The sequence below is a fragment of the Nasonia vitripennis genome, chromosome 4 (assembly GCF_009193385.2).
Source record: "Nasonia vitripennis strain AsymCx chromosome 4, Nvit_psr_1.1, whole genome shotgun sequence".
Taxonomy (NCBI): Eukaryota; Metazoa; Arthropoda; class Insecta; order Hymenoptera; family Pteromalidae; genus Nasonia; species Nasonia vitripennis.
The window spans coordinates 16,262,828-16,285,580 of record NC_045760.1 but is presented as its reverse complement, the minus strand read 5'-3'; the positions used below and the strand labels follow the sequence as shown (position 1 = coordinate 16,285,580).

Below are 22,753 nucleotides of genomic sequence, written 5' to 3'. Positions count from 1 at the left end.
CCTCTCGCGGCGGTATCGCCTGACTAATTCGAGCATCTCTTCTTCTGTACTTTAAAGCTCTCACAGGACGATCGCAGAAAAGTTCGAAGCAAACGACTCGTAACATCGTCGAAGCCACGCACGAGTACACTCGTATACAAGGAAAAATCGTATATATGTGCCGCTTGAAGCCGAGGTCAGCAGATGCGCGACAACGAAGTATTATATAGCTCCAGAGGAGGGACCCCGCGAAGGTCGTCCGCGAGCGCGCGATACACAGCGCGGACAAAGTAAAACGGAGAAATGGATCCTCCGTCGACTATTGTGATACCTATACGTATATAGGTATATATATACCTAGGTAGGTATACACACACGCGGTATACAGCACTGCGCGCAGTATTGTCACCCGATTTAACGACGAGATACAGCCCCGCGACGGAGGAAGGTCGCGGTATAGGGCTTTTATTGCGCTTTGTTCTGCAGCGCGACGTATATCCTCTTCGCGTGGAAATACCTGCGAGTGCGAGGAGCAGTTCGCAAAGAGTTACGGGTTAGTTATTCGGCTAGAGAGAGAGAGAGTTGCGGAGGAGTGTGTTATATAGTGTAACTTTATATACACGTACTATATAACGTGTGTGTGTGTAGGGTCGAGGATAATTCGTGCTCCGTGTCGTGTCGGGGCTCTAAACTCGCCGTTTTGGGTCAAAGTTATTAGAGGATTATTGTATAGCCGCGCCGCTGGCTGGTGTATACACGGCTATGACGCAGACTTTTCGGAATGCGCTTAGCGCGCGCGGCCGAAGGGAGTTGTGTATCGGTGTAGGTATACAAAATGCAGACGTGGCGCGCGCGATTATAATAACGCGATTGCGAAAATGCGCAGCTTTGGAGTAGCGAGAGATCACTTTTCCGCTTGTGTACCGACTTGTGTATCTTCATTCAGAGATGTCTCGGCGCGATATTGGTGCGCTGCTGGCGAATTGAATGAAAATTAAATTGTTCCAGTGTAATTGAGGCGCGAGATGTCTGCGTTTGTTTAGGGTGTATAATACTCTCAATTATTTGTCGAGCCCAACGACATAAACAAGCCCGCGAGCGTCCAATCTTTGATGTAAATCTGAAAACGTTACAAAGTAATTATACCGGAATTCCTCTTTACTGCATCTCCCTCAATCTCGCGATACGCGCTCGCAGAGCTGCCATCGTCATAGCAGCAGCAAACGTCTCCCTTATACATCCACGGTAGAATGTCATAAAACTCGGAGTATATTGGAAGCTCGGAATTCGCGTTGATACAATCGATGTATACCCCCGATAAAATCAATAACTCTTCCCTCGGTATATAACACCGGTCATTTCGATCATTAGCTCGCGCGCGCGCATCCGTATTATTGCGCGCGGAAAATTCCTCTCCTTTCGGTCTACAAAAATTCTCAAAAGAAAAAAAAACGAGTTCTCATGTTTTCTCCGCGCAGAGTGCACGTCTCCCTCAAGCGGAGGATATCATTGAGTGATACACATCGCGCGACGGGGCAGGAGAGAATCGAAACGTGCCTCATTACAAAGACGCTGCAAATGGCAGTCCCATAATTACGGACTCGATGGCGTGCGGAGGGTGTGTGTGTACACACATTTATACGTATACACAAACGTATACGAGTTGCCTCGCCTCCTTGTGGCTCTCCTCGCAGAGGTCACACAGGCTGGTCAGCGGCCAGTTAGTCGCCGGCTGCACGTAAATACTATATAGCTGAGTGTCCCTATACATAGGTACGCAAGAGGTAAGGTAGCCTCCGCAGAAGGATGCGGGGTGCTTTTTTTTGTCTCTTCTCTCTTTTATGTATATGAAACTCGGGGATGAAGCTTGTCAGCGGAAACAGACAAATTGACCAGCCGTTTAGAGTCCGTCTCACTGAGGCGCATAATTAATCAACATTTTTACAAGCGCGTGAGAGACGTTACATACGAAGAGAGAATATCTATCAAAAGCGATATTAACATACGCTGTAGCGCAAAGAGGCCAAAAAGAGCAGCCCCCGTACGACAATCTTCCAAAGTCATTATCGCGTCAAGTTACATTACACCCCGTAATGACTTCTGAATCCCCACTTCTCCGCAGCTCACTTTTCTCCGCTCGCATATGCACAATGAGGATCGATTCGTCCTTGAGCGAGCAGAGGCAGTGCCTCTTCTTTTTCGTCGTCTTCTTGCTCTCGGCTACCGCGCTGCGAGTGAAGAAGACGAAGCGAGCGCAGGGGAATATAAGGGGAAAATAAGAGAAAGAGCGAGAAATGGAACTGCTCGGTGCGGATGTCTAATTAGCAGGCAAAAACGTGCTCTTTCATTTTACTACTGCGGAAAGTAATCTCACAGATCGAATCTGCTGCTGCTGCCGCTGCTGCCGCTGCTGCCGCTGCTGCCGCTGCTGCCCCCGCGACGTGCCTGCATTGCCAGGTGCAGCATCGGCGACCACAGCGTGTGCATCGTCAACGCGCCTATGCGAGAGAGAAACGAGCTTTCGTACATAAATTAAAATCGTTAACGAAGCCGCCGCCGCGCGCGCGCATCACAGAAAAATGACGTGTTCGCGGCGCCGCTAAATTCCTTCGATACGAGATACGCAAGCGACGGCGATTAAAAGCAAGCCAGTGTGCCTTATATACACACACACACACACACACACACATATATATATATGTATTCGCAAGAGGCGGGGACACTCGGGGCGCGAGAGAGCTGTCCGGCGAAATTACGACGACGCGTTCGCGAGAGAGCTGGCGTCTTTTTATTCCCTCGAACTTTATTACAGCCGTTTGGATTTTCCTGATAAAAGCCGCCGATCGATTCGCCATTTTTCTTCGTCGCGCGCATCAAACGCCGAGGAAAAGCGTTTTAACGACGCGCGGCGTACGTCGGAGTCGAGAACTCGCCACGCCCTGCCACTAATTTTTCGAGATCACACCCGCGTGTCATCGCTCCTTTTTTTTCTAGGAACGACGATTCGACATAAAAAACAACAATGCATATGTGGATGTTTATATACAGGCTCGGGACGAGAAAATCCTGATTTACTTCGAGTGTACGCGTCACCAAGCTCTCTTGTCCATTATAGACTTCTCTTTCGCCGTCGTTGTCGCGTGATCGCTTTCCTGAAAAACGAAATCGACACGCACTACGCTGACTTTTATACTACGCGGGACGCGATGACGAGGCGCCGCGCGAATGAGCGAGCGTCTAGCGACGTTGTTTATGGGGCAATAATTGTCACCGGATCTCGGAGTTCATTTTCCCTCGGCGGCGATTGCGACTGTTATATAGTGCGGATGATGTGTGTTTATTTATTTTTCGCGCGACGACGCTCCGGCGGACTACTTTGGTCGACGATTTATCATTTACGCTTTTTCCCGGAATGCGATTGTTTGGAAAAAATACTCGCTTTGTTATATACACGCGGTGTACGCGGGATTAATCAAGATTTATCTCCGGTTAACTCGACGGGACTCTAACGCGCGTCGGCCGCGCATTAGCGGCAAAGTATCGCTTTGTTATTATGCGCACGACTGCGACGACTTATCCCGCCGGCGTAAATCAATCCGCGCGAGGAGTTTTATCGCTTTCGAATATTTTACGCACTGCGCGCAGAATATTGCCGGCTCCGCTCGGTGTAAGCTGAAATTATCGCGGCAATAATGAGAGACTTTATGTAATGCTATGAACATTTATTTAATAAGCCGATAATTCAGCTCGATTCCGCGGTGCATTATACACAGCTCGCTCGGTAATTACATTCTTCCTAATGATCCTCCCTCTGGGATGGCTCGGCAGAGCAGCTTGCCAAATCAGGCGGAGCAAAAAGCTCTCGAAATTCGTAAAGAACGAAGAAGCATCCCCAGCTCGCGGCAATTATACGTTCGGCTGTGTAGCTCGTTTTTCAAAAGCCGCTGCGCATAGAGGCGGAAACAAAAGCTGTGTACAGCGCGCAAGCTCTTATACGAGCGCGAGGACAAAACGCGGAGCAGAAACGTCAAAAATCGCGCGTACAGTTGCAGGTATACGACAGAGCTGGCGACTAAAAAGTGCGCACTGCTGCACCTATAGAGCAGCTGCGCGTATAAGTATAGAATCTTCAGGCTTATTCCTCGCGCAAAAAGCGCGCGCTTCTCTCCCTCTCTCTAGCTTTCGGTATATAATCGCCGCAGAGCGCTCTCTCTCTCTCTCTCTCTCTCTCTCTCTCTCGCGCGCGCGCGCGCGCGATTTCTCGGCCAGTAAAACGTTCCTTTCCTTTTTCGGCCCGAAGCGGCAGCAGAAGAAGCAGAAGCTACTGAAGTTCATTCACGTAAACGCCTATCCGGACGACCTTGACGGGGCTGCCGCCGCTGCTATAATATAGCGGCTCCAGCTTAGCGTGTATACAGAGGAGAGGGAGAGAGAAATATGCCCCGTGTGCCATGGCTCGTTGGCTCCGCAGCGGCGGCGTTATTGTTGCTCGAGTTGGTTAATATAGCCGCCGGCTGTATCTGCGGCCGAGCATCTTTACCTACTCCACTCTCAGCCGCGAGACTGCCGTGTGCTGCACGTATATGTGTACGTGCATGTACGTGCGAGGAGAGATGGCCAGGGGCGTGCCTTCGAGTCGCTTTCTCCCCGCGACTGCATCTCACGGGGGATATATCTCGCTGTTTTTATCGCGAGATAGGCTGCGTCGGCAGAAAGAGAGAGAGAGAGAGAGAGAGAGAGAGAGAGAGAGAGAGAGAGAGAGAGAGAAAGAGAGAGAGAGAGAGAGAGAGAGAGAGAGAGAGAGAGAGAGAAGGAGATAAGCGAGAGGGAGAGGGAGAGGCTTTTAGCTGGGTTAGTCGATGAACTGGCGCAGGATTCTACTGGCCAAGTTGCGCAATGCCGGTGAGCAGAGTTGCCTGTGTTTTCTATGCCGAGAGCGATGCTTATGTATACATGGCTGCCTAGCGGGACCATAACCACCGCCGCCTACTGCATTGTCGAGCTCCCGGACTTGTGCATAAATTATTGCATGTACTGCATACACGCGCGGACGAAATCTGATACTTCCAAAGTTTTTAGACAGGAACGGGCGCAGCGAAATTCATTCGTTGTGACACGTGTAAAAACCGAGCTAATTTAATCGTCTCTCGCCGCGGACGACGCGTACCAATATATGAAACTCGATTCCTCGACAATACATCAGAGTACAGCTTTCCACATCGTATATACGTCGCTGTGTCAGGATCACTCCTTATTCTCGCTCGGGCGACGAAAACGAGCCCATTACTCGCGGCACTCGGCTTATTGTTGGCTGCAGTGGCGCGAGCTATAAGCGATAAGCTCTGATATCTCTCGCGCGTCAGCGACGTGAAACTCGATCCGTGCACGCGTGCGCCCATGCATACAGGTATACTCCAACACGACGCAACAGCAGCAGCAGCAGCCAGCTCATGAGAAAGGGAAAATAAGCAGCGGCCAGCGCGAACGAAATCGCGAGTTGCCACCGCCGCTCATCGATAAGGACACAATGGACCGCGTAGGCGCGCGAGCCAACGCGCGTATACACGCAGTTCGTCTTTGTTCGCGCACTGGGCCTAGAATTCCGCGGCGGCGCAGGCTTATATATACAGTCATACACAGTCGCGCAGCAGCTTACATGATATTGCAATGCTTCTCTGTGCGGTGTATCGGCCTGCTGAAGAAGTGGTGGCGGCCGATCGTTATCGCCCGCACTCTTTTTCAGCACAGATTTCGCGGGTAGAGAATAACAACAAAACTTGTACTATATACGAATAAGAGTAGAGCGTACAGCTCTTATCGCTGGTCTTATATAAAACACGCGCACTAGAGATATATGCGGAGCCGTGGAATTTTCTGTGTGTCCCATAAAAGCCGAACGTGACGAAAGCCGACACTAAATATCCTAACCCGGGTCTACTGCACTACCTGCGAGCATCCGTCGCCCTGTGTCTTTGTTCGCTCGCGCACTGCATGGGCGGACCGGTATGTCCCCGGACTTTATCCAACCGTGAAATGTGCCGAGCTGTAAGAGCGGTGCACGTGCATATTGTACTCTAAGGGGCTACTGTCCGCTGAGTGAGCGTGTCGATAGTTTTTTTTTTTTTTTTTTTGGTGTGAATTTGTATAATAACGCATAAAATGGAGATATTCCGTTTAGCGTCGTAAAATCCCAAAAATATAACAACAGTTTCAGAGGAATCTCCTGGCTCCGAGACACTAACGATGATGAGCACGCTGATGGCAAATCGAGCGAAAAACTCCGCGGGTTCAAACCCGTCCTTCCATGCTGTATATACATATAATATAGCTACTCGGCGCCTAGCGGCTAGAGAGGCGAGCGAGCTCGGATTCGAGCGACTTGGTCCCTGACGAGTCGCGACTGCTGCACTGTACCTCGTCCTCCTCCTTCCTCTCGGCGTCACGACGATCGAGTCTTAACGAGCCTTGACGAACTCCCTCGTCGCGGCCTTTATATTCTTCTGCTCGCTCTCTTTCTGTTTCTATCCCATGAGCTCGATCATGCGCTTCTTCTCTCGCTAATGAACTTTACGCGCGCGTGACCTGTCGCCGCAAGCTTCGTATACGTGCTATATGTCCACTGCACACATAAACACGCGCGAGAAATCATCTTTCACGCCGCGATGCTCTTCTTGGAATAAATCAGCCGCCGCGGCGCGGAGTGGTCCGGATTCTTTTAACCCTCGAATGTGTCTTGTTGCAGGTGAACGAGCCTGCTGCAGCGCTGCTGACATCATATCGGTGAGTGCAGTGTCTTCATAACGTGTAGACAAGGCCCCTTTATACTGCAGCCGTCGAACCCTCGTAAATCCCCGCTGTCATTGAGTCATCGAGGTCCAATTAAAAACTACTTGGTCCTTTTGCTCTGGTTCGCGTGCGGGGGACACCCTCTTTATTTTTATGAAGATATATACATTCGCGCGCGGCCTTCTGTCGTGTCTTTCGGGAAGAGCTACTGCAGCACGACCCATTAGGCGCGAGTTTCGGTCCCCTACAACTGATGATCGCAGAGAGCGTGTGAGGCGTGAAACCTTGTACACAGATTAGCTGGGAATGCCACATTTTGCTTATTTTCGAAAAACGAAACCTGAGGTAATGTCACTCCCCAGCTCGATGTTATACTGCCAGAAATCGAAAACTATTTTCAAAAAAGTGTACAGTTATACCCCGGCCAAATAAGTAGCGTCGGTAGCATCAGCCTCGGGTCCTCCCGTATATATAAAACAACCTCTCTCTCTCTCTTTTGGAGCGTCGATATATTAGGAATTTCCTGTTATCTCTCGGCGAGTGTCGTTGTAACCACGCGATCCCCACGCGCGATAGCCTCTCTCGGCACCGTCGCGAAATCACGATCAAAAAACGAGAAAGATATGTTAAGGAAAAAAGGAGCGCCGCCGAATCGACCGTTTGCTTCCTGTTTGTGCAGTCTGAAAATTCCGCGCGCGACTCTGGATGTGTATATACCTCGTTTGTGCGCAAGAGAGAAAGATTGGAACGTATATCGGAATCGCTTATGTCACGCAGAGAAGTCGCGACTGCCCGATGGTTGTCCCCTCTCGATCAAGACTCGTTTATACGGGACGTATCTGCGCACACGTATGGCGTACTAGTGCGTGAGCATCAAATTTGTTGCAGGCGATCTCAACTCATCTCACTTTTCATTGCTTTCAGGTTTCGTTCGTATAACGGTTTTCTCTTAAAAATGTCCTGTTGCTTTCCGACGACCAATAGCGCACTCGTTTATCAAGTATATACCTGTTCGGTAGTACGTTTACTGCAGAAGCAAGGTGATCACGGCGATTTTTTAAAACCAAAGCGCATGATCGTTCGCTTCGAATTATGAATCCGCAACAATTAATAGCCAGGCGAAAATTCAAGTTTAACCCATAACAGCGTGAAATCACGTTTTCGCTATACGTAAGTATACAGCTCTCGACTTACGGTATTACAGGACAAAGGCCGCTGTGATTCTTACGGTATACAGCTATAGAGCCGATCGTCATTTCCCATTTTTTCCCGCGATTCGGGTTACATTCTCTCCATGCGCGCGCCCTTCCATATAATACATAAAACACCATCCTCCTCTACCTCTCGTACATTCGGCTTTTTCGACAAAAGAACAAGAAGAAGAAGCGCGAATTGATGCTCGACCGCGACAATTATAGTGCAATGTATTATTCGCTGGGAATCTCCGATACAATCGCGCGCGCGCGAGAGAGAATTCGACCCAATTTCGCGGCCGCGCGCGTGTACAGGAGCGGCTGATGGGGCGAGTTTAATGGTTCGGCGGGAGTCGAGAGCAGCCGTAGCGTAGTTTATGGCTGAAATCGATAGTTAGGCCAGCGCGAAAGGAGGAAGACCCGAGAGAGAGAGAGAGAGAGAGAGAGAGAGAGAGAGAGAGAGAGAGAGAGAGAGAGAGAGAGATGACACGGTTAGAGCTCGGGAGGATAATCGGCGCGTTGCCCATAGGGACTGTGATTAATTCCGACGGTTAGCTGTGAGCAATGGTTCGATCGAGAGCGCGCCGGATTTCCGGAATCGTCGTGGTTGTCTTGTGCGCAGGCGTTTCGAAATGTCGTACTCTCAGGATAAAGGATCTTCTTGGCATCGTTCATCCTAATGTGAGCTCATTATCTGCTTATAATTAGCGAGTGTGCAGTCCCGGGAGTGCACATTATTACGCTTATTAGAGATCGAAAGAATCGCAATGTCGAAAGCTGTTTCCGTTAATCCTCGAGTACTTGGCTTGATCATGTATACCCAGAAGCTTTTAGTCCGATTACCTCGCGGTGCAGGCTCATTACACGCTCTGTTATTCAATTTCCAATGCAGTATACACGCGCAGTCTGCTGGGACTGCCCTGCTGAAAAGTAGCGGGTACTCAGCGCACATGAAATTAATGAAATACCCAGTATGTATAAGCGCGTCGGAATTGAAACAAACGCACGGGGGCGATTTCAATTAGCCTATACTCACCTTCGGCATCCTCCTCGATCGTCGGCATTCAATAAAGTCTCCTCTCAGTATGGAAGATCCTTCGTAAATCACCTCGCACGCCGGCGAGGATCCACCTCTTTCTCCAATATTCCTTCCTCTCTCTTCTCGTCGGCGTCGCGGGAGCCCAATAATAATCCTCGCCGAAAGCGTATGGAATATCATCGTCGTCGCGCGCGCGACGTTCGCGACGGACACACACCGTACGCGCTCGTATAAATTGGCCGCCCGAGGGGATGGGCAAGCGGACGGCGCTCTGCCTTATGGGAATTGTTTCTCGAGGCCCGGTCTCTCGAGCTCATCGCCGCCGATGAGAATATGACCCCGGCAGCGGTGCACTTGGCTCCTCTCTCTTTCATAGGCGTGTGTGCCTCGCGAGTCCTCTGTCCCTCTCGCTTCCTCCTTCTCTTCTTGTTCTTCTTCTTCTTCTGGCAGTGGGAGTACCGCAAGGGTCAATCCTCATACCTTCTTTCTCGCTGGCCATTATTGCTCTCTGCAGCGGCAGCAATAGACACGAGTCTCGCCGTACGCGAAGACCATCTGTGGCGGCGACGACGGCGACGAGGAGAGGCTAATGCTGCATAACGGGTAGCGCGGAATTTGTCGGAGAGAGGCGAGCTGCATGTGTACGTGAGAGCAGTTGTCAGTCGCGCACGCGAGAGAGAGAGAGAGAGAGAGAGAGAGAGAGAGAGAGAGAGAGAGCGATCTGGCCGCGATGAGTGGAGATCGCGCCTGGCGATCATCGCGACGTGGCGTCGAGCTCGGGAGATTTCACGGTCGGGGGCTGCAGTAAAGAGCGAGGGAGCCTCGACTCTCTATTCGTGACTTTGGCTGATTGTTTCGGCGTTGCAAGTTTGCCGAGAGCCGATTTTTGCGCGAAAGGAGCTCCGGGCTTTGTCGAAGGAGCGATGCTATCTGGAATGTTGATTGCCGGACTTATTTGGACGACGCCGAGCGCGCGATTGGCATTACCTACATTGCTCTACATCAGCTGCGATACACTGGAGCCTCTAGCTTCGGCCGGATTTTTCTCCTCGCCGCCTATCTCGACTAATAAATCCGACGGATGGCTCTCTGTTCGCGTTTCTTTTTTCTGGAGCGCGATCAATGCAGCGGATGAAAAAAAGCTCTAATCGATGTAACAGTAGCGCGAGGAATATCGCAAGAGCCGCGGCTCTCGAATAAATCTCCCTCGCGAGATCCTCTCGTAAAATAAGCATGCGCTGAAATATACAACAGCGTCGTCTCCGCGGCGGTCATCAAGGAGTGGCTCTCTCCGCCGGTTCGCGGCGAAAAAGCTCCTCTGGCGCACGAGGATAAGTAATGCCCGGCGCGATTAGCCGATTTATTCGGATTCTTAATGGGCGCGTCTCATTCTCGCGCTTTGGCAGATAAGAGGAGCCGCGCGCGCGGAGGCGACAAAGAAAAAGCGCAAAGAGCCGCGGCCTCTGTACCGTTATACGCGCTGCTGCACCGGGCGGCGTTTAATGGTCGCTGCACCAGCGCGCCTGCGATGTAGCTTCGAACCCCTCGCCAGCAGTTATGGTACCCTACTGCAGCCGATATCACACACGGGAGAGTCGTGGGAATAATCGGCTCGGGTGTAAATTTCGAGGACTCGAGAGCCGACGCCGTTTTATGCGCCGATGGATGGGCATGTACACACGTTCTACAGTTTTATATGCAACTATACGTCGTATAATGGAGGTCCGGCGCGCGAAGCCGATGCTTATAGTCGCGGTAATTGCACGCCGCGGCTGGGGATTCTTCTTCTTCTTCTTCTTCTTCTTCTTCTTCTTCTTCTTCTTCCTCGCCTGGTTTCGAGGGAGTAAGCTATGGGTAATTAAGGTTTTACATCGAGAGCTAGCTCCGAGTATTTTCGTGCACACACATACACGCCGGGCATAAATTTCGCGGATCGCGCCTAGGATTCTGCTGTAAATCTGCGCGATACACCTTTTTTGCGGTGTGTGTCCCTAACGGTTCCTCTCGCGCTCGCATAGCCGTATTCGTTATTACGCAACTAACGATCGGATATATTTTTGGATTTGGATTTTACGGCGTGAGCTGCAGCTCATTACAACGAATATTCCTCGAACTTCCTCAAAAGTCGCGCTCGCACGTTTCCAATCAACTTTCGCTCAGGGCAACAATATCCAGCTGAAAAGAATCCGGCTCCGCACGTGCGCCAATCTCCGACTCGAGAGGCCCATTGTCCGCGGGCTCTCGCGATTCCGCCTTAAAATTCAATTAAAACGGCTCGCGCTGCAGCTCAGCGCTCGCGAAAGGGCATCGGCGCGATATCGCTCGCGTGCGCAGCCATAACTCGCGCGCGCTCATGCATATATGTGCATCAGGGGGGCGCAGGCCGCGTACCGAGAGGTCGTCGCGCGCGCTCGCACGTGTGCATCCTTTACTACCACTACATACATACGACGCCGCGCTCTCACTCGCACATAACGGACAAGCTTGCCCGAGGGGCTACCGTATGACCGGCGCGTCTAGCTCACACGCGCGCGGGCACACGTGAACGCTGACCTGCTGGCGCGATTCGCACATATCAATTTCCACGCCGCGCTGTCCCACATTCGCTTTTTTCTTAACCCCGAGATGACTCTGGGGCATGTGCTCTCCGTGGGAGAAGGTGTGGAGGATTTTCCGTGCCGTGTTTTTCTCTCTCTCTCTCTCTCTCTCTCTCTCTCTCTCTCTCTCTCTCTCTCTCTCTCTCCTCATCGCCGCGCAGCTGTCGAGCGCGCAGAGGCTACACTTTTCTGGGCATGGCGGTAATGAGCTGTATATATACGCGCGAGAGCCGCGAGTCAGGTAAAGAGAGAGATGGATGCGTTCCGTTGCAATCGGGTACGCGCGGGTTGTGGGTGATATTCGTGTCGGGAGACTGCGTAATTGGAATGCTTGATGGATTCTCGAGTCGAGGCGCGCGTGGCATTGTGAGAATTCGCATAATCGAATCCGAGGGAACCGTTAATGCACCAATGATGCAGGTTCATGGGAAAAAATCGCCGCGAACGTCCATCGCGCGCGATTCCACGAAATCCGGGCGATTTTCAATTTACCGCATATGTGTTCGGACGCGACGAACCTCTATAATCCTCGCCGCGAACAAAAACACCGCGGGGCCAAAAAAAAAGAAAGAGCCGCGCGAGAGTCAAAACGGAAAGCGCGATGAGGCGCGTCCCATCGCGCATAAATAATCCCCCTGCTCTCGGACACGAGCCTCTTATCCTTTCTGTGAGGCCGCGCTGAAAAGCTGGCGCGCGTATCTGGCGCGATTCATCATTCGGCGCGTCGTCGTCGCGGTGGGTCCGCACGCAATCCGGTAATCGGCACCGATCAGTCGCGTGAGTAGTCTCAGAGGATGACCCATTATGTTATCTCGCCCAAAGACGACGAAAAAGAGATGGATAGATTCATTTGGCGGAGGGATTTCGTTGTTGCTCACGTGACGCGCGGAATATGCATAATGGATTCGCATTGTCCTCTACTACTGCGTAGTGGCTCGCGAGCTGGTCCTATTGTGCGTCGCGCAAGGGTTTAGGGAGAGGTTTTTTGAAGCTAAAGAATTTGGGATTTATGGCCCGGAGAGGGAATGGTTATTAGATTGGATCTAGCCCGCTCTCAGAAAACAATAATATGGATGTACATAAATTTCGCGATTCGATTAACTTATCTTGAAAAGGAACGATAAGGCGCGCGAAGCTAATAATCAATTCTGAAAAGCTGCAGCTCTCACGGGTGTCTCGTAAATAAACAGAGCCTCGCCGCCGACGTCTCTCGCGCAGTCAGGATGTAGATTATACCGCGGGAGATTTTTTTCGTTTGCTATTTAAGTCTGGACCGAAAATACTTCGGCGGAGACGACCGCAGTCCCATTGGCTCGAAAAAAAACTACACACCCGCGCGGCGCGCACCGAAAGCGAGCCAGCCGAGCGGCAGATTACACAGGACGCGACTGGCGCATTATGTTCTATATCTATAGCGGCTCCTCGAATGCCGCCTAGCCAGATAAACGGGTACCGTACAGTCTTGCGTCTCTCCGCAGGAATGAGAAGGCTGCGCGGGGACCAGGATTTCATCCACTCTATACACCCATATAGATGGATATATAGCGTCACCGATGGATCCATCGAGAAGAAAGAGCGCAGGAAGGGGTAGACAATGGGGCTGCCGAGCTGACTCTTCGTCTTTGTCTCCTTCTCTTTCTCTCTTAGGCTAATCGGAAGTGAGTCTTGTTAGGCTTAATGCGTAACTGTACATGGCGAACGGCTAATTTCGCCGTCCCTATCTCCGACATCGAGCTATCGAAACAGTATTAAATTTTATCCCTTTCTGAATGCTGCGGATGTACATACATACAGGCACGAGGTGGATCGTGTATTTTGGCTCTTCATCTGCGAGCAATTTTCTGCGTCCTTGCCCTTCTCGATCTCCGCTGCACGATCGGGGCCCTTTCATTCTCCCCTTTTTTCTGCGCCTTTGTCTCTTCGGATTGTGCCTGATATATTCAGAGCGGACGTCGTCGTTTAAAAAGTAGTTAAAGTATTCGAATGAGTGATCACGATGCAATTCGGAGCAGCGTTGATTACAAAAAACATCGCATACGCGGCGAATAAAAATCTAACGATAGGAATCGAATTCATATTCACAGAACCGATACTTTATGAACCTCTCGCTCGGCGCGCGCAGTCAGTCCGTATCGGTGATCGAATCGCGATATACAACCGTGGCCCATTGAAATATAAGTACCGAAAATCACTCGTTCAACGTGCGGAGCCGTAACGAACGATTCTTGTATACGTGAATATCGGCGTCGCATCTATAGCCGCTGATGCGCAGCCTCGTTTATCACAGTAATCCCGGCGATGGATCTCGCTCTTTTCGAATGAAAAAAGGGGGCGTTTTCAACCGTTTCGCAGAGGAATGTCGCAGCGATGTGCGCGAGATCAGAGAAGTTTCAAGGAGACTTCCTCCGGTTATCGCGGCTATTATTATTGGTAATATAGGCGGCGATAAAAGTTTGTAATATATGTGAGCGGTAAAATTCTACTCTTACGGAAGGTGCATGATGCGGCGTATCGCGATATTGCGTGGACGTGGCGAAGGAAATGCTTTTTTACTCGACGCTTCGTACAAGGCGGGACATCATTGGGCATTTAAATTCACCGAGAACTATATCGGGAATCGAATTGGCTCGAAGACGTCGGATTATTATTTTATACGCGGGAAGTATTACAGATTTTTTGCAGCAGGATGCATCAAAGTATACAGGATATTACCGTAGCCTCGTCGTTAAATTAACGATCAATATGTTAATATTGTCCGATAAAAAGTTTAACGAGCTGTTCAGATGCAAAAAACTTTTCAATTTGGTATAAATTCTCGTGCGCCAAAACCTGTGAATAAAGCCGACGAGCCAGCGCAGTCACATAGAAATTCAAGTATAAAATGAAATTCTCCCCCTAATCGTTCCTAACTCTACAAGCAACCGCGATAAATATCCTCGGCTTTCGTACAATAGCCCAGTGATTTATAATATTTTCACAAGGGTACATACACGCGCACGTTCCTTCATATGCATGCCCGCGCATCAGCCGTAGTCATCTTCGCTTGCGTGTGTGCATACACGCAGGCATCATTCTTGCCGCGAGTAAATTCAGCGGACGCATCATCATTCTTTCGCTGGCGCGCGTCGGCTCTATCATTGGCCACTTATTCCCCCGAGCGCGTCTTCTTATTTCGTCGTACACAGTATACGTCGCCGTCGTCTACCGAGAGCCGCCGCGGGGATTCCTCGCGCATTGTATGGAAAATTTCGCTAAAGTCCCAAGGCATAAAGCGCGCGCGTACGCCGGGAGCCATTATACGTCCATCCGCCGAGCCATAACCATACAAATCCGTGCGCGCGCGCTTGTGAGCGAACGCGCGGTATATGAGAGGGAGGAGAGGGAGAGATATGTGGGATTGATTCTTGGCTGATTGCCTTCTCCTCTCCACTCTCCCCATTCGATATTTACGCGGAAATATCGCGCTTATTAGCCGAGAAAAGTATACAAGCTTTTCAAAGCGAGCCCGCGATTGTTTTTCCTTGATTTATGGGACTCTCGCGCGACCGTATTCTATACGCACACGCATCTACACACACGAGATGACTATCGAGCGAGTCGCGAACAAAACCCCGGCGAAGAAGAGGAATAAGAGAACGCGTTGATATATTGGTATAGGCCGCGATAATTATGCACGACGTGCAGCCTCCCACGACTTATCTGAAAAGCTACGCGCGAATAAATCATCCGCGTATTTATATGCGCCTTCGCGCAGCATTCAATCGAGTGGCATAGCGCGTCCATCGACAAAATAATTATCTGGCGAGGGCTATAACTCATAACGCGAAAATCGCCAATCAGCATTAATTAGCCAATTCAATGCGCGAGAGACTCACACCGCCGGCGTTGCCTCGCACACTCGGTTTATGTGCCAGAGGGACGAGCCAGTCGACGAAAAGAAACAATGCCGTGCTTGGTTGTGTATCTACACACCCCCACACGTCTGTCGCGCTCTATGTGTGTACACGTTCGGTGGCTCGCGAAGCTTCATTCCTCGCGTGACCCCTGACGATCTCTCGCTCTCTGCGCAGCCGATGTGCTTTTCTTTTTCGCCGGGCGACTCTCTGTGTCTATATACGTGACCGTTTTTGTTCGGGTGAAAAAAGCTCGCCGCGCAAGAGGTCCCGGCGCGTGCATGTGTGCGCGCAGCCTACTCCTGCAGGCGTCGAACAAAATCGTGATGTAACGTCGAGTGTACGACGAAGCGAGTCTCTCTGAGGGTCTACGTTATTCGAAAGTGAGTTTGAGAGAGAAGAAAGGAAAAGACGCGGGGATCTTATTTTTGTACTGCGCACGTATGGCTGTGCGCGTGCAGTGCAACAATGAGCCGCTGCCGTTGCGCGTGGGTGCATATGAAGCTAGATGGCTCGTTGCGACGTAACTATATAAATATGAATTTTACGGGTCTTCGGTAATTATAGAAGCTGGAGATGATCGAGGAAGATATCGCGCTGCTTGTGTGTTTGAACAAGACAGTGTATGATTTATTCAGCCGAGCCGCGTGAAAAGTTGCCGCTCTCGCAGGGAGACGAGTTGTGTGCAAGCTATAAAGAGACGAAAACTACCACTAGTCGTCAGATGTACGAGCTCGAGATCACACGTCGTAGAAGTTAAGTAGCTCTCTCGGAAAAATGAAAATCCCTCGTGTTATATAATCCCCTCGATCTTCCCTTTCACCGGAGCGTATGCACTTTGGCTGCACACCGGCAGCAACACGTGCAGCTGCAGCTGCTGAAGTGATTTCCCATCGCGAAGACCGATCGCAAAATCGAAGCAATGAAGCAAGCGCCGAAGACACGACCGACTCAACTCGTCGTCGTCGTCGTCGTCGCCGTGGCATTCAAATGCGCCGAGTGACGCGATGTATCGTCGTAGCTCATGTGCATAGCCTCGTCTCTACGTCCTCGCATGAATATTTTACCAGCCGGCAGAGAGAGAGAGAGAGAGAGAGAGAGAGAGAGAGAGACAGAGAGAGAGAGATCGTTGCATTGGATATTTCGAAAGTCATCCGAACGCGAGCGCTCCTACTGCAGGTCTCTCGGCTGCAGTCTCTGTGTGCGTTGTGTTGCTGTGGGGGCTTTTTCCTCGATTTTTGTCTGGGAGACGCTCGATGTAATGCGGATGACGCGAGCGGACCGATGAGTCGGGATTTCGGTTTTTACGTAATTGAGACCGTTAATTTTCAGGGAGACCGTTTTGCTTGAGCTGACGCGTATGGAGAGGAGCTGGACTTCAATAAGTGGAGAAATTGTATCTTGGGCTATATTTGCGCCGCGATTTGAATACTCGTATGCGGGATGATAACGCAATTTTGTGGACTGGTCCTTTTTTATCCCCCTCCAGATACTGTGATCGACCACTTGCGAGAGAAAAGGTTATCATTAATTAGGATCGAGTGTTACGCGTATTCTTGTACACTTTACAGTCAGTTAAACGCAGCGTTGTCGACGATTAGATACAGACTTTCTACGCCAGATGGAGCATGAAAATTTCCATTTTCCAACAGACTCGAAACGATATCTAAGATACAACTCAAGTTCCTTACTTTCCTCTCTCGCGATAACGCCGCTGCGTATCGCAAGTAGTAAAAGCCTCGTTCCGCCAGACGCTAAAAAATCCTTTTCTCTCTCTCTCTCTCTCTCTCTCTCCCTCTCTCTCGGTTCTCATTACCCACCCACGTACAATTAACCGAAAGCCCCGAGGCTCGCATCCCATCGGTGTTACCTAATTCTCAACCAATTCCACGCTCCTCGCGGCGATATCAGACACACTGCAGCGTCCCAGCGTAACCCAGATATACACTGTAATCCGAAGACAGGTGGCCCCTCTCTCTTGGTTGCAGCAGCGCATGCATCACGGCGAGTGTATCTATCGCTCGCGGATCGAAGGATCTGCAGCAGCGCACATGCGCGCGCGAGAGTGGAGAGTGTTTTATTTATGGTTCCTCGCGTTTTCCTCGTCGTCGCGCGCGCGCAGCGGTTTAGAAGATCGTGATTTGCATCTATGAACTTTCCATCGCGAGCCTGCGCTTCGCTTCTGTAACACACTCACAATGCGACGAGGAAGGCGAGCGTGTGTACACACGCTCGATTATATTCGTTTTCAGCGACGCCTTGAATTATCGATCCGACGGCCGATTAGCCGATTCTGTGTGTGTATTGTCTTTCTTTTATTGTGCGCGCGAGCGAGCGCATTCAGATGTAGCGGCGCGCGATCTTTAATTATATATGAGGAGGCCGGATTGAATTGAATGCAAGCGCGTGTCATCGAGGGGCTTTCGCGAAATGAATCGCGAGATGGAGGAGAGAGCCATTGTGAGGATGGATATTAATTATGTAAGTCGCGAGATGCGGAGACTTTTATTTCGTCGTTTCTTTCGATGATGCATTCTGCATACGCGCATAATATAATATGCGCGATTTTCCAGCTGATTTGATCGAGCCTCGTGTGCATACATGCGCAGCGACGAGCGAAGGATAATTGCGGTTTTGTTCGCGCGTGGATATTCCGTATAGAGATATTTCGATTCAAAATACACACACCGTGGTGTTGACTTTCCGATGATTCTGTGTGTTCGCGTGTTGACCTTTTCCATTACGTAAACTGTAATCATCCTACCGCTCGTGCACTCGTTGCTTACCGAACTTGACAGCCCTCGTATTATACAAGCTCGCGAGCGAGTCGATTGTCTCTCGACTATCGCGCAAATTCAATACCGCGGGAAAGCGATACGCTGTTGTAGAAAACAGTCGAAAAGCACGTACGTCCAAGAAATCATCACCTCGAGGAAATAACAGCTCCGCGCCCCCGCCAATCAACGAAACGCGAATCGGAGTAACACAATCGTTCCGAAGGCCTTGAGCTACTGCTTATATCCACACGTACACACAACCGGCGACTATACACCTATTCCCTCGACCTCGCCCGCCGCAACGGCAAACATCGGGTCTAGGCGACGGGCGGCCGCAGCCAGAAAACCGCAGAGATGCGGAGCCCCCTATGTATTTACGAGCTCTGGCCTCTCTCGCTCCGCGCCGCTGATGCGATATATAACATTACGCGCGCGCCGGCTATTTTATATGAATTGCACGTTACGCAATGAGCCATGCTGCCTGCGTTCGAGGATGCGACTACTCGTCTTGGCTTGCTTATGCTGCCGTCGCTTTTTGCGCGATGGAAAATAGTCGCGTATCTGCATTGTTGTTGAAAGATCGAGCCATGAGGTATAATGTATACGAGAAAGGCAGTGTCTTGTCGAGATGGGTTTGGCTAAAACGATGAGGGATACGTACAAACAGCGGCGGAAACAGGGGGAACTCGTTATCGCACGAACTCCATCCGCATAAACTTCCTCGTGTATACACTTCCTCTCGGCCAATCAATTTTGCGGGTATTGTACGTTACGGCTGCAAACTCGAGGGAATGGAGTTTCGAGTCTGAGAGGATTCTCCGAGATCCTTATGGACGTGGCGGGATATCAAGCTATATGGGCAACCCACCACTATACCTTCATACCGATAACATAGCTCGTATCACACAATCGTTCGGCGATTTTCGAGGTGTTGAGCTTGACAAACTACGCGGGTTGTATAACTTTCGAAAAGAGAGTTTGAACATCGATCGGTGAACGGCTCATTAGCCGCGATCGGCATTTCATAGCCGACTGATTGTGATTTAAGAGCGAAAACGAGCGCGCGTTCAACGATGATCGCTCTCTCGGAACCGATCACATACACGCAGATAACGACAACGTTTTCACCGCCGATTATCGCGGCTCTTTACTTCCTATATCTAACCGTTACACGCACACGCGCGTATCGGCAGCGAACGAAAAACCGGCAGTCGTAAAATTTTCGAGAACCGCCCGTATGGATCGAGCGCCAACACAACTTTGCACAACGGGCATACACACGCGGCGGAGTCCGTAAATCAAAATCCACTCGGGCAATCAGATATCTCCTTACGCGCGCACTGCTGCTGCTGCTCAATGCACAAAGTGCAAGAGAGCCGATATACGTATATAAGTTTCGCGCACAGGTGTGGCAGCCGAAAGCATGAAACATTCATACACGCGGCCCTGCTCGAGATAGACCTCCGCCGCTTTCGCAGAGGAGAGTTTACGTACTCCTCTACCGGCTATCTCCCATTGTTGCGGGAGAGCGAGTGCGTTATATGTGTAATAGAGCTGGCTCGGCCGCTCTCGGATTTATAGAGTCGCGGCCCGTTACATATCTGAAAGGATCGGATAAATCTGGCGCCTATACACCACCGCGGCCGCACTGCAGATTTTGAGAAAGGGCGGCCACGTGCGCGCGGTATTATGTACCTTTAGAGCGGTACAGATGGAGAGAGAGAGATATCGGGATTCAAAGAGCCCCCCCCCCTCTCTCTCTCTCTCTCTCTCTCTCTTTCTCGTGCGTGGTGTGCGTCTAACGGTAGCGAGAGACCGGCGATACTTTGCTTTTAGTATGCGCGATCGGTCGCGCCGACAGGAAACACGCTGCACAGTCCCTTCTTCTTCGGGGCCCGCGGTGCATTGTTACGCGAATTCTTTTATCGAGCCTCTCTCTCTCTCACTGCACTGCAGCGCCTCCGTGCAGTGTAGGTACTTTACTCTTCGCGGCGCTGCGCTCTGTCGTGTGTGTGTGTATATATATATATATATGTATATATATATATACACACGTTATGTGTGTGTAGGGCTCTCGCGGAAAAGGAATCCCCGCCGCCGTGTTCTGCTTTAGCTACTGGTTTACGTGCTGCTGCAGAGAGGACTAACTGCTGAATCTATAATTCCTCTCCCAAAGTGTCCCGTTAAATAGCGCAGTGTTCGCGGCGAGACTCCCTTTGCTCTCTGTGCTCCGAGTTCTGCTCGCTAGAGTGTGTTCGTGCGGTGGCGGCTACACCCTTCGTTGTGTCGTTGTGTGCTGTACGAATAGACAGCTGCAAGAGTCACGAAGCTGCAGAGTTTCTCAACTGACTTCAGTGCCAGTCCTATAATCGGGCTTGCTTTTCCATTTTTTTATTAAAATTATTAATTACCGAATCGAGAATCTTCTTGGATTGATCAGCTTCGCGGAGAAAGAAACCACGGGGGGAGCGAGAAAGAGAAACATCGAGGAAGCAACGCCGGGAAATTTTCGACCACCCGTGCGCGCTTCCTCGCGGCCAGTAGTTACCTTTCCTCCTCCTCCTCCTCCTTATGCTCGTCTTCGTCCTCTCGTGCTTATCGAGTGTCGGCAGATCATCAATTATTTTTCCTCTTCATCGCTGTTTTATCAATGTACACGTGATTGAGGCCCGATTGATTGAGTTGCCGCAGCTGGTGGAGAAGTCGAAAGGTATACGGCTAAAAAATGCTCCAGTTATTCCATCAGGACTATTTGTAATGAGAGCTTATACTAATGTCGGGTTGCGCCGTGAAAAACAAAAGCTGAAGGGAATGGATTGAGATGTCTCGGAGGAAAATGTGTCTAATTGCATAACGTGGTGGGATGTGCTAGGGTCTGAGGTTTGTTGGCGGCGATTAAGGTAATCCGTCGCTAATGCTGCGATTTACGTCATTCTGTCGCGCTTAGAATAAAACCAATTACTGTGTCCGTGAGATTTTTTTTTCGATCGAAACTATATCAGAGCAATCTCCAATACCAGAATAATCATACATTCTACATCTCATCACATTTACACCCATCTTCCTCCTAGATCATCGTGCAGCCGAGCGTCGCGGCGAGGCATCTAATTACCTACAAAACGCCTCCACCTTTTCTAATCCCATACCCCCTCTTCTCTTTCCCCAAGCTCTCAGCAGCAGCCTGCGCCTCTTCACTACTGCGATGGCTTAATTAATTGTCCCATTAAAGAAGTTAATCGAGATGCGCTCTCTCTCTCTCTCTCTCTCTCTCTCTCTCTCTCTCTCTCTCTCTCTCTCTCTCTCTTTCGTCTGCTGGGCACATCCATATTCAGAGCGCATCTCGCTGCAGCTGCGCCTCGCCCTGAAGTGTCACGCGCGGAACGGCCTGTCATTTGTAAATATAAACGAGGGGCTGCCCTAATTGCCGTGAGAGAGAACGCACGCACGCACTTACCAGGACGACGACTAGTGCGCGGCAGTTAACGGCGACACCCAGCGACACACCGACGAGCAGGAGGAGGAGGAGGAGGAGGTTGAGGAGGCTGACTAATTATTTCTCGTTTGAGCGACGGCTAATGAGCCTTCTATTGCTTTATCGCGAGATGCGCGCTTCGTTTTTCCTCTTTATTTCGAACTGATCCGCAACTACTCGTTGCCGAGATGCAGGAGAGCGTCACCGCGATTAGGGCTACTGGTTCACGCATACTCGAAGATGTTCTCCTCTGCGAATGCAAATTAGCCGTATATACGCGGCAAGATAAGAGCTGGATTAATGTTTCATAGCCGATGACGTAAAAGAGAGTTGTTTGTTTCTTTTCTTTAGCGCTAGTATCGGCTATAATCGCTTTCACTGTTGAAGCGATCGACTTGTATGGATTTTAACGTACAACATCGAGATCACTCTTAAAAACCAAGACCTCATCGCCGTCAGAGAAGCTAGTCCACGATTGAGCAAAGAAAAAATCGAAACAGTCGCTCTCCCCAAGCGTAACGCGCGCCGTGTAACAACCCCGGCGAATTACAAATTGCGCCATAGAAATTTCCATGGGCGGACCGTATACGTTGTACGAGCCGCGCTCCGCGAGTTAACAACCGGATCGTCCAGACAGTGGTTACATTTAATTCCCATTTAAGATATCTGCGAGCCGGCATCGTATTCGTAGGAGAGCCGCCCCCGCAGCGCAACAGAGCACGTGTATATATATATAGAAAGTGCACTATCGTGCAAATTTTTCTGCGCTAAGAAGCCGCCGCTTCCTTCGAGTATACATATAGTACAGCGATCGTCACGCCGATGGCGCTCTGCGAGCGCGCTTACGTTTATACGCGATTAGGGACTTGGGAGCGAGGCCGCGGGGGGCCTCCTCTATTACCTACACGAATGAAAAATCAGCTATTTTTGAAAAAGACTATCACCTGCACCCGGCTGGTCAATCGCGACCTTTTCTACTGGCGCGCTATGCATCATCACACGACGATAACGTACAAA

At 50.5% G+C, this 22,753-nt stretch overlaps 1 protein-coding gene across 4 annotated transcripts in view; it reads left to right on the top strand.

Annotated features, from left to right (window-relative positions):
* LOC100115432 overlaps positions 1-22,753 on the top strand; it is a 167,359-nt gene that overhangs the window by 53,651 nt on the left and 90,955 nt on the right. For 3 of the 4 annotated variants that reach the window (XR_004344847.1, XM_008207570.3, XM_032599028.1), the window contains exon 2: positions 6,722-6,759. The exons of the other annotated variant lie outside the window; for it this stretch is intronic. The gene's annotated coding sequence lies outside the window, so the exon portion shown is untranslated. The remainder of the gene's footprint in view (positions 1-6,721; positions 6,760-22,753) is intronic. 4 annotated transcript variants of the gene reach the window in all.